Below are 14,440 nucleotides of genomic sequence, written 5' to 3' on the forward strand. Positions count from 1 at the left end.
ATAGTTTAACGAGGGCCCAATGGACCATAAACAATTCTTCTTCTCTAATCCGTATGGTAGCTTCTCTATCACCACCTTCTTCAAATTTTGTCTTTTAGCTACTTTTCCCTATTAAGACAATGTCTTCTACCGTATATGCCCATGGTTTGCAATCGTAATATGAGAATGGGGGCCCATATGATAATGAAGGTACTTTGCCAACACGGGTTTGCCAACCTTTGCCAACGGCACAGGTCACATGGCCGTGGGGCCTGTTTCTCTGCTCTTTATTTACACACTTATTATTAACATCTCTGAGATAGAGCCAAGTAACTGAAATTATGTCTATACACGTGGTAACCACTTACCTTCACTTGAACCGACCCGCTAATCTGCTCTGAAATTATGTCTATACACGCGGTAACCACTTACCATCACTTGAACCGACCCGCTAATCTGCTCTGAAATTATGTCCATACACGTGGTAGCCACTTACCATCACTTGAACCGACCCGCTAATCTGCTCCTTTTTTTTTGGAAAGGTTGGCAATCTCATGTTGGGATGGGTTATGAAGAATTATCCGATACACCTGGTTCATATGCCATGTTACGAAGAGTTCAATCTCTTGCCCACGAGAATCCTGTCTACGTCTACCTACAACACACTATCCCAATAAATTAGGAATATCTCTTCTGTATAATACTATTCCGAGAATGAAATATTCTTCATGTATGATTGTGATGTTATATAGGTAGAGGTGGGTAGGAGATCCAGACTCATTTATGTGTTAATTTGATGGATGTCCTGAACTGCAAATGGATCCAATCCGATAGGATATAGATAAATTCATCAGGTTGGGGGTTATGGGGCTTGAAGGATGCATTGAACTCAGATTTCTTATTCACTTTCTTTATTTACGCTTTACCCGCAATACACTGCAATCGCACATCTCAATATAAAATGTGATGTGTGGCTGCAATTCACGGTGAATAGAGTGTGGGTAGAAAATTCGATTTGGGATGAACTGTCCCTGTTGTGTAGTCCCATCGAAGAAAAAAAATTGAAGGACTTTAATATCATATTTTATAAATAAAATGAATTGAAAATTATTTATATGAAACTTAAACTTATGATAATTTAGGAGAAATATTATATATATATAGAGAGAGAGGTGGATTTATATGAATTAGATAAGATAGAGATGGATTTGTAGTCAATCCAATTATAAAATGATTGAATTTTGATCACCCTTAATGAGATTGAATTAGAAGATTAGATAACAGCCTTACAGTTCCCTATCTGTGGAATATCTTCCAAGAGTGATAGATGAAAATTTTTACTGATCAAAGAATCCTGACCATCCATATAATAAATAATTGTGGGCCATATAAATAACTTTGCTGGTCATATTGATGCTATTACTTTGGGGCACAATGACCTTATAAAATTACTCTAGTTGGCCCCTAGTTATTAATTTTCAACATCCGTGACAAAGTAAATTATCCTATCTGTAGGAGAGAGAGAGAGAACAGATTACCTGAATTTGATGCATAATTCAAACAACATACCATTAATATATAATGGATAACACAAAAAATATCAACAATAACTTCTGGTTAAATAATTCATTTCTTTTTTATAGTACCTAAGAAAATAATTTGTTTCTGCTTTATGATGGTATGCCCATTTTCTTTTAACTTTTTTTTTATAATAAAAAAAAAACATGGAAATCATTAAATGCAACTAATTGAGTGAATATAGATATGGGTTTCATTTGGACTCCATTTGGTTTATGATAAAATTACTGAAATTCAGAAAATTGTGCATAAGTCCTTAAGGCCATACCCCCCCAAGGACTTACCCACATCTTTCTCAATTTCAGTAATATTGCCAAAAAAAAAAAAACCAAACGCAACCTAGGCTATGGTGGAAAAAGAGCGTTGGTTCATCCATTCATGCAGTTTTAACAATGTGGCCTGTTTTACATTGTTTAGCAAAGCAAACTCCTGAAATGGATATTCCATTAAGTAAACAATAGCAATACACACATCACACTGTGTACATTTTAAGGCCACAGAATTCATGGGCTTAAAATGCACTAGTCTAACCCTATTATTTGGTCCATAAGATCTCGTAGAATCAGGAGTGTTCAAATTCGGACACCGAACCAAAAACCAAACCAAATAAGTTGGTTCGGTTTGATTTATATAGTATTTGGTTTGGTTTGGTTTGACAAAAATTTTCAATCAATTTGAATTGAATAAACCGATAAATAGATAGATAGATATGTATGTATGTATGTATGTATTATTAATGAGCCCGAATAAAATTGAACACTAAAATATCTAAATCAAAACATTAATTAGGTTCTAAATTTGAACTGAGCCGGCGGAATCAATACCCTTACTGGGAACGTTGATGTTGGAATATATATTACTATGAGTTACTTTCTCCTGTTCATCACTTTTGGGCAATGTTTTTAAAACCGGATCGAACAAGGAACTGTTATGGGGTCTGGTTCCCGGGTCAAACAGTCTGATTATCCGGTTCGAACGAACTATCCACTCTGACCAAAAAATTAAACAAAATGTCAAAAACCGTTGTCTGGGTTGATGATTTCAGTGGTTTGGCTGCTAGGGTCAGTAATTAGCTGACCAAACCAACAGTTTTTTATTTAAAAAAAAATCGGTTTTGAGATAAAATGGAACCGATTCCTAGTTTATCTGATCCAACCATCAGGTCCGGTCTGGTATTGAAAATACTACTTTTGGGTGATTAAACCAACATATGTCATTTTAATTATATGTCGTTTGTCATATTTACAAGGAAAATGCTGAGGGTGTCGTGGATAAAGGTAAGGTCATGGAAAACTTTTAGGGGCGTTCTATTTTTTGGATTTGGGGAGGGGGGAAAGTTGTTAATGGGATTATGGTTCTTGATGGAGCGCGATCCGACTGGTCTTAGCTGTCCGCTGCCTTGCTTCCGAACGAGGTAGCAGGGAACCTGAAACGGAGGAGATGGGAAAGCTCTGGGGGGAACCCAGTGTAGAGGCTCCGAAGCTCAAGTTAGAATCCTTCAAAAGCAAGGTAATACCAGATAGCGCAAAGTTTGCATACCTCCGTTGTCGGGGGGCAGAGGGCTCTTATAGTCACCTCGTGCACTCGTCCTGGGGCCCTTGTTAGGTCAAGTATGATTACCCTTGTGCTTGTCAATTCGGCCGTCGTCCTTCCTGCTGAGATAGAACCGTCGCTGCCTGACCGTCATCTAACTGGAGATGGCGGTGTCAGTGGCGGTGGCAGGTGGCCGTTTAGGGTGCTGCCGCCAAACGTCAGATCCCAAGTCAGTCAGGCGCGGCGCCCTTGGGCACGAACTTCCTTAGTGTCAGGCATGGTACGACTTGTTTGGTTTTGGTGCCAAGTGATGCGAAGTGTTGAGCGAGGCGGTCTTGAGCTCAGAGGTATCTATAGGGCAGGTCAGTTCGGCGAAGTGTGTCCCGAGCTGTTACAAGGGTCAGTTCGGCGAAGTGCATCCCGAGTTGTTACAAGGGTCAGTTCGGCGAAGTGTATCCCGAGCTGTTACAAGGGTCAGTTCGGTGAAGTGTATCCCGAGCTGTTACAAGGTGGGTCAGTTCGGCGAAGTGTATCCCGAGTTGTTACAAGGGTTAGTTCGGCGAAGTGTATCCCGAGCTGTTACAAGGTGGGTTAGTTCGGCGAAGTGTATCCCGAGCTGTCACAAAGGGTGAGTTCGGGCCCCCGGTAGGGAGTTCAGTCCGCTCGTGTCCCCTTGTTCCCGCCTTGGCCCCTTTTTCCGAGCTGTTGTTTTTGCCACGTGTCACGTAATAGAGAGGTCGGGCCAAATCTTCCTTCATCAATTGCCCCCCACTCCTTGCGCCTGGGGTCTTGCCATGGTGCGGGGAGTTTCGCGAGGTAGCAGGTGGATTTGTCCCATCCTTCGAATCTTCACTGCACGAGTTGCTTTTGCTAGGGTTCTTTTGGTTTCCGAGAAGGCTGGGAACGTGCTTACTCAAGAATGCTGGTGGTTGTGACAGCACGCGTTTTAAATTTCAAACCAATTCGCGCCGCTGGGACATGACAGCGGGTCATTTCAAAAAGGCGCGCCACTACTGTACGTGCGCGGGCGACTGTCAGGGAGACGTGCGACGCGTCAGTTTCGGAAAGACGCGTGTCGAAGCGACGTCAGTTTCAAAAAGACGTGCATTGACGTTTCGCTTTTTTTGGAAAGACGTGCGCCAATCACGTCTCAACCTTAGGGGTCGTGCGGTCAGTAAGAACGTGGGCCGTCGGATCGTCTTCGATCTACACGGTTGATTCTTGGTTACTGTAGCTATAAATAGTGGGGGACCCCAGTCGGTTTGTCACTTCTGCGGTTTGTCTATTGAGTTCGTATCCAACCTTTCAGCTCGCGTCCAAGTCTTTTCCAGCTCGCGTCAAGGCTGGTTATACAGTCTTCACGGTTCTTTGGCTTTGTTCTCAAACTTTCTGGTGAGTACTTTCTTGAATCCATATTTTCCCCAATGTCTAGCTTCGATAGCTCAGACGACTCTTCGAGTAGGGCCGACGTAGGTTCCACCAACCGAGCCGTGTCCCCAGACTGCCTCAGTGATCCTAAGGTGGAGCTTGAGGACTATGAACTAGTGGGCCGAGTCGCTTCGGGCAGTTTGGCGTCTACCTCCCGCCGAGGTCAGATGCTAGACAGGTTTGGTCCTTCGACCATGACGCCTGAGGGGCTTCAATCCATACTTCTGTCTTACAATCTTCCTGGGGGCTACACATATTTTATTCCTTCGGGTAGCTTTCCTTGGGAACACGGTCCCGACGAGATCGTGATTTTTCGAGAGCAGCTCGCTGTAGGGTTGCGACTTCCTTTCCATCCCCTTCTCGTCGAAGTCATAAACCACTTCGGTGTCACCATTGGCCAGCTCCATCCGAACTCTATTCGAAACCTGGTGGGGACAGTTTCCCTTTTTTGCGAGCAGAACTCCCCCTTAGACTTAGAGATATTCTCCTCTATCTTGATGCTCAAGAGACATGCGGGTTCTCTTCCTGGGGGGAGACGAGCGTATTACCTTTCTCCTCGCCAGGGTTTTAATCTTATGCACGATCTTCCTAATAAGGTCCCGGCTTGGAAGCGGGACTACTTCGGCGTGCGAAGTGCACAAGGATGGCCCTTTCAGACCGGGTGGGGTGAGGCCGCTCTCGATTTGGGCGTAACTCTTGATAAAGAGACGGTGAAGGGTCTCCGGCAATGGGCACGACAAGGCTTAAAGTGCCACCACTACTTAACGGAGGCCAAGCTTATTGCAACCGGCCTGAGTTCGGGTAGGTTTCTAGCTATGCGGTTTCTTGCTTGCTTTGTTCTTTCATTTTTTTCTGATGTCGAACTCATTTCTGTAGGTGTGATGGACGCGGAGAGAACTCGTGGGGGGCGTTTGTTCCAAGGTATGAAGAGGAGGAAGCGGGTTGCCAAGCGAACTTGTACCGAGCTGCCCCTGGATGAGGAGCCCCAAGCCCCAGACCATACGCCAGAGGATCTGCCCAGGGAGCCCGAAGTGACTCCACCGGTGCACTAGACTGCCGGGGTGCCTTACGCTGAAACCACTCATACGGGCGCTCCTACGTACTCAAGTGCTCCTGCTCACTCCGGGTCTGCTCATACGCGGGCTGGGCCCTCAGGCTCGGGAGCTCAAGGGGAGTTCAGGAGCGTGTTGACGCCGAACTACGCTCTTCAGAAGAGTAGGGACGCTACTTTCCCCGAGGAGGTCGTGGCGTGGACCGATCTTCCCTTGAATCAGGTCGCTTGCCGCGCCGTAACACATGCCATGGTGGTAAGTTAGATTCTGTCTTCCTTTTTTTTTCTGTTGCTTCTGCTGTCATTTGCTCACTTGTTTCTTTTGGTAGGTGAATTCTTCGATTCATGCCTTGGCGGCCCAAGTGGAGAGGAGCTCGCGACAGGCGCGAGCTGCTGAGGCTGCCGCTCATGCTACTGAAGAAGCCTTCCGTGCTACAGAGGCAAATACCCGGGCTGCTGAGGCGGCTGCTTATGCTGCTGAAGAGGCTGCTTGCGTCGCGATGGCCAGACAGGCGAGGTCTCAGCGTGACGCCGAGGCCATGGGGGTAGTTGTCAAGCATATGGCGTAGTTGAAGTTGGATTTGCAGCATCAAGTCGAATATCTTCAGGAGGACATCAGGGAGAGAACACATATTTTTTCCCAAGGCATTGAAGACGCCAAGAAGAAGGCAGTTGAAGACTACATTGCCTCTCCACGTTTTGACGATCTGATGGTGGACTCTTACAGGAGGGGGTTCAAGTTGAGCCGGTGGATGATCCGGAATACGTACCCGACCTCGATGTAAGTGCCATAACCACTTCGCGTATAATTCAAGAGATGGCCAATGCTGCCGATGGCGAGCCGGACTCTGAAGGAGAGGCAGGGCCTTCGGGTGTTGTTGAAGTGCCTTCCGATGGCGAAGAAGTGGGTCCGGGCATGTAAATTTTTTTTTTTGCCAATGTACTGTTTCTTGCAATGGAGTGTCTTTTTCCCCTTGCTCATCTTCCCCGAGCTGTTTCTTTGCCGGGTTTTTAAATTTCTGCGGTCTTTTATGACGCGAACTGATTTTTTGCCGAGCTGATAATGTGTTGTCTACGCCGAAGTTCCTCGGCTTGCCTTGTGGCACATAGGGCCTGATTTCGTCCACTTTGCTAGGTGGTTTATAGGTAGTATCGCCTTAAGTTCACGATGTTCCACGTTCGAGGTACTCGTTTGCCTTCCAAGGTTTCGAGTTCATATGCGCCCCCGAGCGCTGTTTTTACTTTATAGGGCCCTTCCCAATTAGGTCCAAGCTTGCCGATGTCGGGTTCAGGCACCATAATCTTACGGAGGACCAGGTCGCCGACTCGGAAGCTTCGTTGCTTTACTCTGCTATTGTACTAGCGAGCTACCTGCTGCTGGTATGCCGCTGTTCGGATGTGCGTGAGGTCCCTTACCTCGTCCAGTAGGTCGAGGTTGGTGCGTAACTCGTCTCCGTTCGTCCGATCGTCGTATGTTTCTAATCGCAACGTTGGTATTTCGATTTCTGCCGGGATCACTGCTTCAGTGCCGTAGGTGAGGTTGAAGGGGGTTTCTCCCGTGGCTACTTTTTCGGTCGTTCGGTGAGCCCATAAGACACTTGGTAGCTCTTCGGCCCACAATCCCTTAGCTCGATCCAGACGTGCTTTCAGTCCGCGCAGGATGGCTCTGTTCATTACTTTCGTCTGACCGTTTGCCTGCGGGTGCGCGACTAACGTGAAATTTTGCCGAATCCCCATGTTCTGGCACCACTCTTGGAACTTGATATCCTCGAACTGTTTGCCATTGTCGGAGATTAGAACCCGAGGTAACCCGAACCGAAATACTATGTTCTTCCAAAAGAAGTTCTGTATGTTTCGAGTCGTAACAGTTGCTAGAGGTTCGACTTCTATCCACTTCGTAAAGTAATCTACCGCAACAACTAAGAATTTTCTTCCGCCTGTTGCTGGTGGGAATGGCCCTAGGAGGTCGATGCCCCATTGTGCAAAGAGCCACGGGCTGGCAAGATATTTGAGGTCGGAGGCAGGTTGATGGTGGATGTTAGCGTGCTTCCGACACTTGTCGCATTTTCTGACGAGCTCCACAGATTCTGCCTTCATCCTTGGCCAGTAGTATCCTTGTCGAAGTGCCTTTTGGGCGAGTGCTCTGCCCCCCAAGTGTCCGCCGCACAGGCCTTCATGAGTGTCGCGGAGTACGAACTCGGCTTCGGTAGGTCGCAGGCAACGCAAATAGGGGAGCGTGTACGACCGTCTGTATAACCGTTCGTCTATTATGACGTATTTGGCCGCCTGGCGCTGCACCCTCTTGGCCACATTGCGTTCTGCAGGGAGGGTTCCGTCTATAAGGAAGCTCGCGAGTGGATCGATCCAGCTCGGCTCTGCTTCTAAGACGGGAGCGACCTCCTCTGTCCCCCCGAGAATACTAGGCCGAGGTAAGTCCTCTATGTACACAGTTCTCATATTGTTGTGACTCGTACTGGCTAACCGGGACAGGGCGTCGGCCTCAGTGTTTTCTGACCTCGGGATTTGCCTGATGATGTGTGACCGGAAGTTGAGCAGGGCTTCTTTTACTTTGGCCAAATATGCGATCATGGAGAGATCGCGTGCTTCGTACTCGCCGGTAACTTGGTTTACCACGAGCTGAGAATCGCTGCAGATGACCAAGTGTTTTGCCTTTACCTTTCGTGCTAGGTCCAGCCTAGCGATCAGTGCTTCGTACTTTGCCTCGTTGTTGGATGCCGCGAACTCAAAGCGTAGTGCGTATTCTAATTTTGTGCCGCCCGGGCCGCACAAGACTTTTCCAGCTCCGATGCCTTGCCGGTTCGAGGAACCGTCCACGTGAAGGATCCAGGGCTCCTCATCCCAGTTCGCGCTTCGCCTGACTAGGAGAGATGCCACACTGGCTGCTACTTCACGGGGTTTGGACTCTATGGGCTCAGGAGCTCCGGGTTCGCTCGAACTGGGGACCTTGGGCTCGACCTGTGGGGCTTCGTGACTGAAAGTGCACTCGACGATAAAATCTGCCAAAGCTTGGGCCTTGATAGCGGTTCTCGGTTTGTTCTGGAGGTCGTACTCGTTGAGTTCGATGGCCCATTTCGTCAGTCGACCGGAGACCTCGGGTTTGAGTAGAACTTGTCTAAGAGGTTTGTCAGTTAGGACGATGACGGTGTGAGCTTGGAAGTATGGGCGGAGTTTTCAAGCTGCTATTATTAGGGCGTATGCTAGTTTTTCTATCTTCGGGTACCTTGCCTCTGTTCCCTGCAAAATTTTACGAACATAATAGATGGGTCGTTGGACCCGGTCTGTTTCTTTTATCAGTACCGAACTGGCCGCCTTGTCGTTCGCCGAGAGGTACAGTTATAAGACCTCGCCCACCTCGGGCCGGGCTAAGGTTGGCATACTAGCGAGGTAAACTTTTAGTTCGTCAAATGCAAACTGGTAGTCCTGGGTCCACTCGAACCCTTTGCCTTTGACTGCCTTGAAGAAGGGTAGGCAGCGGTCTGTTGACTTAGACAAGAAGCGGCTATGCGGCCGTTTAGCCTCTAAACCTCTTTTACTTTTCGAGGTGGTTTCATATCTAGAATGGCTTTTACTTTGTCCGGGTTGGCCTCAATACCGCGCCGATTGACAATGTAGCCTAGGAACTTGCCCGAGGAGACACCGAAGACACACTTGTTGGGGTTCAACTTCATGCTAAACTGACGCTGGATTTGGAAAACAGAATCTAAGTCTTGTATTAATTCTTGTGAAAACTGAGTCTTGACGACCATGTCGTCTACATAGCACTCTATCTTCGTACCAATCAGGGGCCGAAATAGCCTATTTACAAGTCTTTGGAAAGTCGCTTCGACATTTTTTAGTCCGAAGGGCATGACTTTGTAACAATACAGGCCGAACTCGGTTATGAAGCTGGTTTTTTCCTCATCGGATGGGTCCATCCTAACTTGGTTGTAGCCCGAGTAGGCGTCCAGGAAGCTTTGTAACTCGTTTCCCGAGGTCGCGTCCACTAGGCGGTCGATTCTGAGGAGGGGGAAGCAATCTTTCGGGCAAGCTCGGTTCAGGTCGGTATAGTCGACGCACATGCGCCACTTGCCACTTGCCTTTTTCACCAACACCGGGTTGGCCACCCAGCTCAGGTAATGGACTTCCCTTATGAAGTTTGTTGCAAGGAGCTTCTCGACCTCCTCGTCGACCGCTCTCCAGCGTTCTGGGGCTAAGTTGCGTTTCTTCTGTCTAACGGGTCTGACTACAGGGTCAGTATTAAGTTTGTGAGTTATCAGGCCGGGGCTAATGCCGGGCATGTCGGCCGCGGACCAGGCAAAAATATCTAAATTTTGAAGTAAAAAGCTCACCAGTTCGGCTCGTAGGGGGTCTTCGATGGAATCTCCGATGCTTAATGTGCGAGTTGGGTCCGTAGCTGAAGTCGGGATTGCGACAGTTTCCTCCGTGGGCGAAACTCGCTCATCACCTTGCTCCGCAGGCCGCTCCAGTTCGAGGTCATCGACCGCCTTGGTTTTTCCCTTCAGGGCAGCAACGTAGCACTTGCGGGACTCGAGCTGGTCGCCCCGCGCTACCCCTATACCGAAGTTCGTAGGGAATTTCATGGCCAAATAGTAGGTGGAGACCACCGCCCGTAGGATATGCATGATCCGCCGACCTATAATGGCATTGTATGGGGAGGGGGTCGCGGCTACCAGGAAATTGTGGTTGAGTCTGACCGCACAAGGCCATGTGTTGACTTCCACAGGGATAGTTACTTTTCCGGGGGGCCTGACTTCCTCTCCGCTGAAACCCACCAGGGGAGTGTTCGCGGGCTTCAATTCGCTCCTCTGTAACTGCAGCTGGTCAAATGCTGATTAGAAGAGGATGTCCGCTGAACTGCCCGAATCTACGAGTACGCGCCTGACCTCGAAGTCGCTGATCCTTAGCTTAATGACAAGCACGTCATCATGGGGGTAGTGGACTCCTCGCGCGTCGTCCTCCGTGAAAAAGATTGGTTCTTCGGTCTTTGGTCTCTTTGGGGGGTTCCGTTCTTCGAGGCCCGGAATGACTGGTTCGGCTTCGGCTCCCAGATCGGGTTTTTTCTATTCACCGGGTTGGAGAGTTCGCCTTCTCTCTTTCTTTTCTCGTTCCCGCCTTTGGTTCATTGGTTGATTTCTTCATCTGTCCTCATGAACTTATCCGCGAGTTTGAGGAATTCGGCCACGGTTGCGGGCTGGTTGGCCACCATGTGCCATTTGAATTCTTTGTGCGTCACCCCTCTTTTGGCCGCAGCGAGCTGCACTGCGGGGTCCAACCGCGGTATCTGCAAGCATGCTTCGTTGAATCGCTTGATGTAGCCCCGAATGGATTCTCCTTTTCTTTGGACTACTCCGAAGATGCTTTCCTTTGTTATGGGGCACCGTTGGCTGGTGACGAAGTGTGCGGTGAAGATCTGCACGAACTGGGCCCAGCACTTTATCGACCCGGGGGCCAGGTTCCTGTACCAAGTGCGGGCTACCCCCCTGAGGGTAGTGGTAAAGGCCACGCACATGCACGATTCGCTGGCCCTGGCGAGGTGCATTTGGGACTGAAAGGCGTCAACGTGGTCGTTGGGGTCGAAGGACCCGTCGTACTTGTCCAGAGGTGGGAGTTTGAAGTCTCTGGGTAAGGGGACCGCCAGGAGTTCCGATGCGAAGGGGGAAGGAACCGAGAGAACCGGGGCGGCCCCTACCTCGTCCGAGCTCGTGTCTTTGCCTCTGAATTCCGACAAGGCATGGGTGGCGGTTCGGCGACTTCACCGGCGCCTTCGCCGTTGAGCGGGCCTTGTACTGGCACTGCTGGCCTCCGTGTTACCAAGCTCGATGGGCCCGGAAAGCTAGTAGTTCGCCACCAGTGTGCTGAATCAGTTTTCGGTGAGCGGGAGCTCGGGCTTGGAGCGCCGGGGTGCCAACCTCGCGGGTGAGGTTCCCGACCCGCCCGTGTGTTGTGAGGCAGGGATGACACTTTTCTCTCTTCGGCCTGGGGACGAGGCCTAGCTGTTAGGGTGGTTCTGGGGCCGGGAGGCCTTCGCCTGGTGGGGGCGTCCATCCTGCGGGGAGGCCTTAACCGGCCTCGGAGCGGGGTGGCGAGGTGGAAGTAGTGGTTGGTTCAGTGGCAGTTGGGGGTACTGCTGTTGATAGTGATACTGGGAGATGTTGTGCAGCACTTGGTGCTGGTGAAGCTGGTGTTGCTGGAACTGTTGCATTTGGGCTTGCATTGCCCGCATGCACTGCATCAGGTCCTCCAACCGGTTTTGGCTAGTTGCCAGGGGGACGGCAGTTGGTTCAGTGAAGGTTGTCTCAATGGGGGGAGGAAAGGGGATGCTTGTGGTAGGAGGGTTTACGGGTGCCGCTGCTTGTGGCGCGCTCAAGATGGGGATCCCATCCGCCGAAAGGGGGATGGTGAACTGTCCAACGCACACTACGGGGACCTGAAGTTGCTCCCTGGTGGCGTTTGTCTCCGTGCCACGTCCGGTGTTGCTGGAGGAGGCCATGAGTGTTGGGTTTTTTGAAGAAAAGGGGTTATCGAAGTTTGAAGGGAGGCTTTTTGAAGTGGATTCCCACAGACAGCGCCAATTGATGGAGCACGATCCGGCTGGTCTTAGCTGTCCGCTGCTTTGCTTCCGAACGGGGTAGCAGGGAACCTGAAACGGATGAGATGGGAAAGCTCCGGGGGGAACTCGGTGTAGAGGCTCCGAAGCTCAAGTTAGAATCCTTCAATAGCAAGGTAATACCAGATAGCGCAAAGTTTGCATACCTCCGTTGTCGGGGGGCAGAGGGCTCTTATAGTCACCTCGTGCACTCATCCCGGGGCCCTTGTCAGGTCAAGTATGATTACCCTTGTGCTTGTCAATTCGACCGTCGTCCTTTCTTCTGAGACAGAACTGCCGCTGCCTGACCATCATCTAACTGGAGATGGCGGTGTCAATGGCGGTGGCAGGTGGCCGTTAGGGTGCTGCCGCCAAACGTCAGATCCCAAGTCAGTCAGGCGCGACGCCCTTGGGCACGAACTTCCTTAGTGTTAGGCGTGGTACGACTTGTTTGGTTTTGGTGCCAAGTGATGCGAAGTGCTGAGCGAGGCGGTCTTGAGCTCGGAGGTATCTATAGGGCAAGTCAGTTCGGCGAAGTGTGTCCCGAGCTGTTACAAGGGTCAGTTCGGCAAAGTGCATCCCGAGTTGTTACAAGGGGTCAGTTCGGCGAAGTGTATCCCGAGCTGTTACAAGGGTCAGTTCGGAGAAGTGTATCCCAAGCTGTTACAAGGGTCAGTTCGACGAAGTGTATCCCGAGCTGTTACAAGGTGGGTCTGTTCGGCGAAGTGTATCCCGAGCTGTTACAAGGGTCAGTTCGGCGAAGTGTATCCCGAGCTGTCACAAAGGGTGAATTCGGGCCCCCGATAGGGAGTTCAGTCCGCTCGTGTCCCCTTGTTCCCGCCTTGGCCCCTTTTGCCGAGCTGTTGTTTTTGCCACGTGTCACGTAATAGAGAGGTCGAGCCAAATCTTCTTTCATCAGTTCCTATTGACCAAGAATTCAATGTTCTTTTTTCAATTTATAGTGGGGACCAGGGAAAGTTTATTTTCCTGGGTACCACTTATCTAGGAATGTGATACCCATCTCCTAGGTGGGTAAATAACTTTCCCACATAAGGGAAAAGTTGCCAATACATGAATGGGACAAAGATGCCCCTTTTAATAATGGATTTCTTTGGCTAAAATGGTCATTACTTTATTTACCTAAAAAATAAAAAAATATGAGTAAATACACTTATCTAGATAAGTGTTTCACAGGAAAAACTTGCCTAGGTAATTGCATTTACCCGGATAAATAACTTACCAAAAAACAAACGGGGCCTAAGGTATTTTACGAAATTCATTGATGATTTTATAACAACTTTTCCATTGATCCCATAACTGTATTTGGTTGATGGAAAAAGTTAGAACTGTGAAAATGAATTTTATAAAATTCTTTTAATAATTTCTTTCAACTTTTCCTTTATCACTGTTATTTTATGAAGAACCAAATACAGCCAAAGATACTCTACTTGAGATTACCACAATTAGGAAGACACATCAGTATACCTAATGAATAGAGAATTCATGAAAAATCCTTTTAGGCATTTAAGGGAAAAACAGACTTGCCTTATAAAGGGTTCGGATTAATGTACGTTAGAGTAAGAGCACATATGTATAGGAAAAATAAGTTAAATGATTTAATTTTATGACTTTGATGGAAATCGAAATAACTTGAATCATCAAATTATTTAGGCTATGTTTGATTTTCAGGAATAGGGGTTTGGAATCGGAATCTGATATTTCACTTCTAACTGTTTGATTGAGTAGAATCATAATCTCATTTCCATTCCTGCTGGAATGGCATTTCCCCAAATGGTCATTTTTTGCCACTTCTTTGGGAATGAAATCTCATTCCTACTGATTCTAATTCTCATTCTCATTTCTGTCTTAATTAAACAGATTTTAGGAATAGGCCATTCTGATTCCGATTCCAAAAAATTTTGGTTCCAATTCTGACTAATCAAACGGATCCTTAGCACTCTAATGAAAGAGAAATTCCAACAAGCAGTTCTTTTATTCTCTGTGTATCATATGCATGTCTACACCAGATGTAGTATGTCTTTATGGCGCAGTCACAAAGATTGAATACGGATTTGCTCCTCACAGCTCCATCCCACTGTGTACTGGGAGCATTTTCCCATGAATAACAATACAAAGTATGGTAGTATTTCTGATGTACAGTTTGGACATGGTCCGAGGTTGGTATAAGGAGTGCCCGATGAGGAGGAGATCCAAACTCGCAGAGATCAAAGCTTTTTATGTTTGGTTTATTAAATTGTGAAAGT

The sequence above is a fragment of the Nelumbo lutea genome, chromosome 2 (genome assembly GCF_056320005.1).
Source record: "Nelumbo lutea isolate HS-2025 chromosome 2, American lotus-T2T, whole genome shotgun sequence".
Taxonomy (NCBI): Eukaryota; Viridiplantae; Streptophyta; class Magnoliopsida; order Proteales; family Nelumbonaceae; genus Nelumbo; species Nelumbo lutea.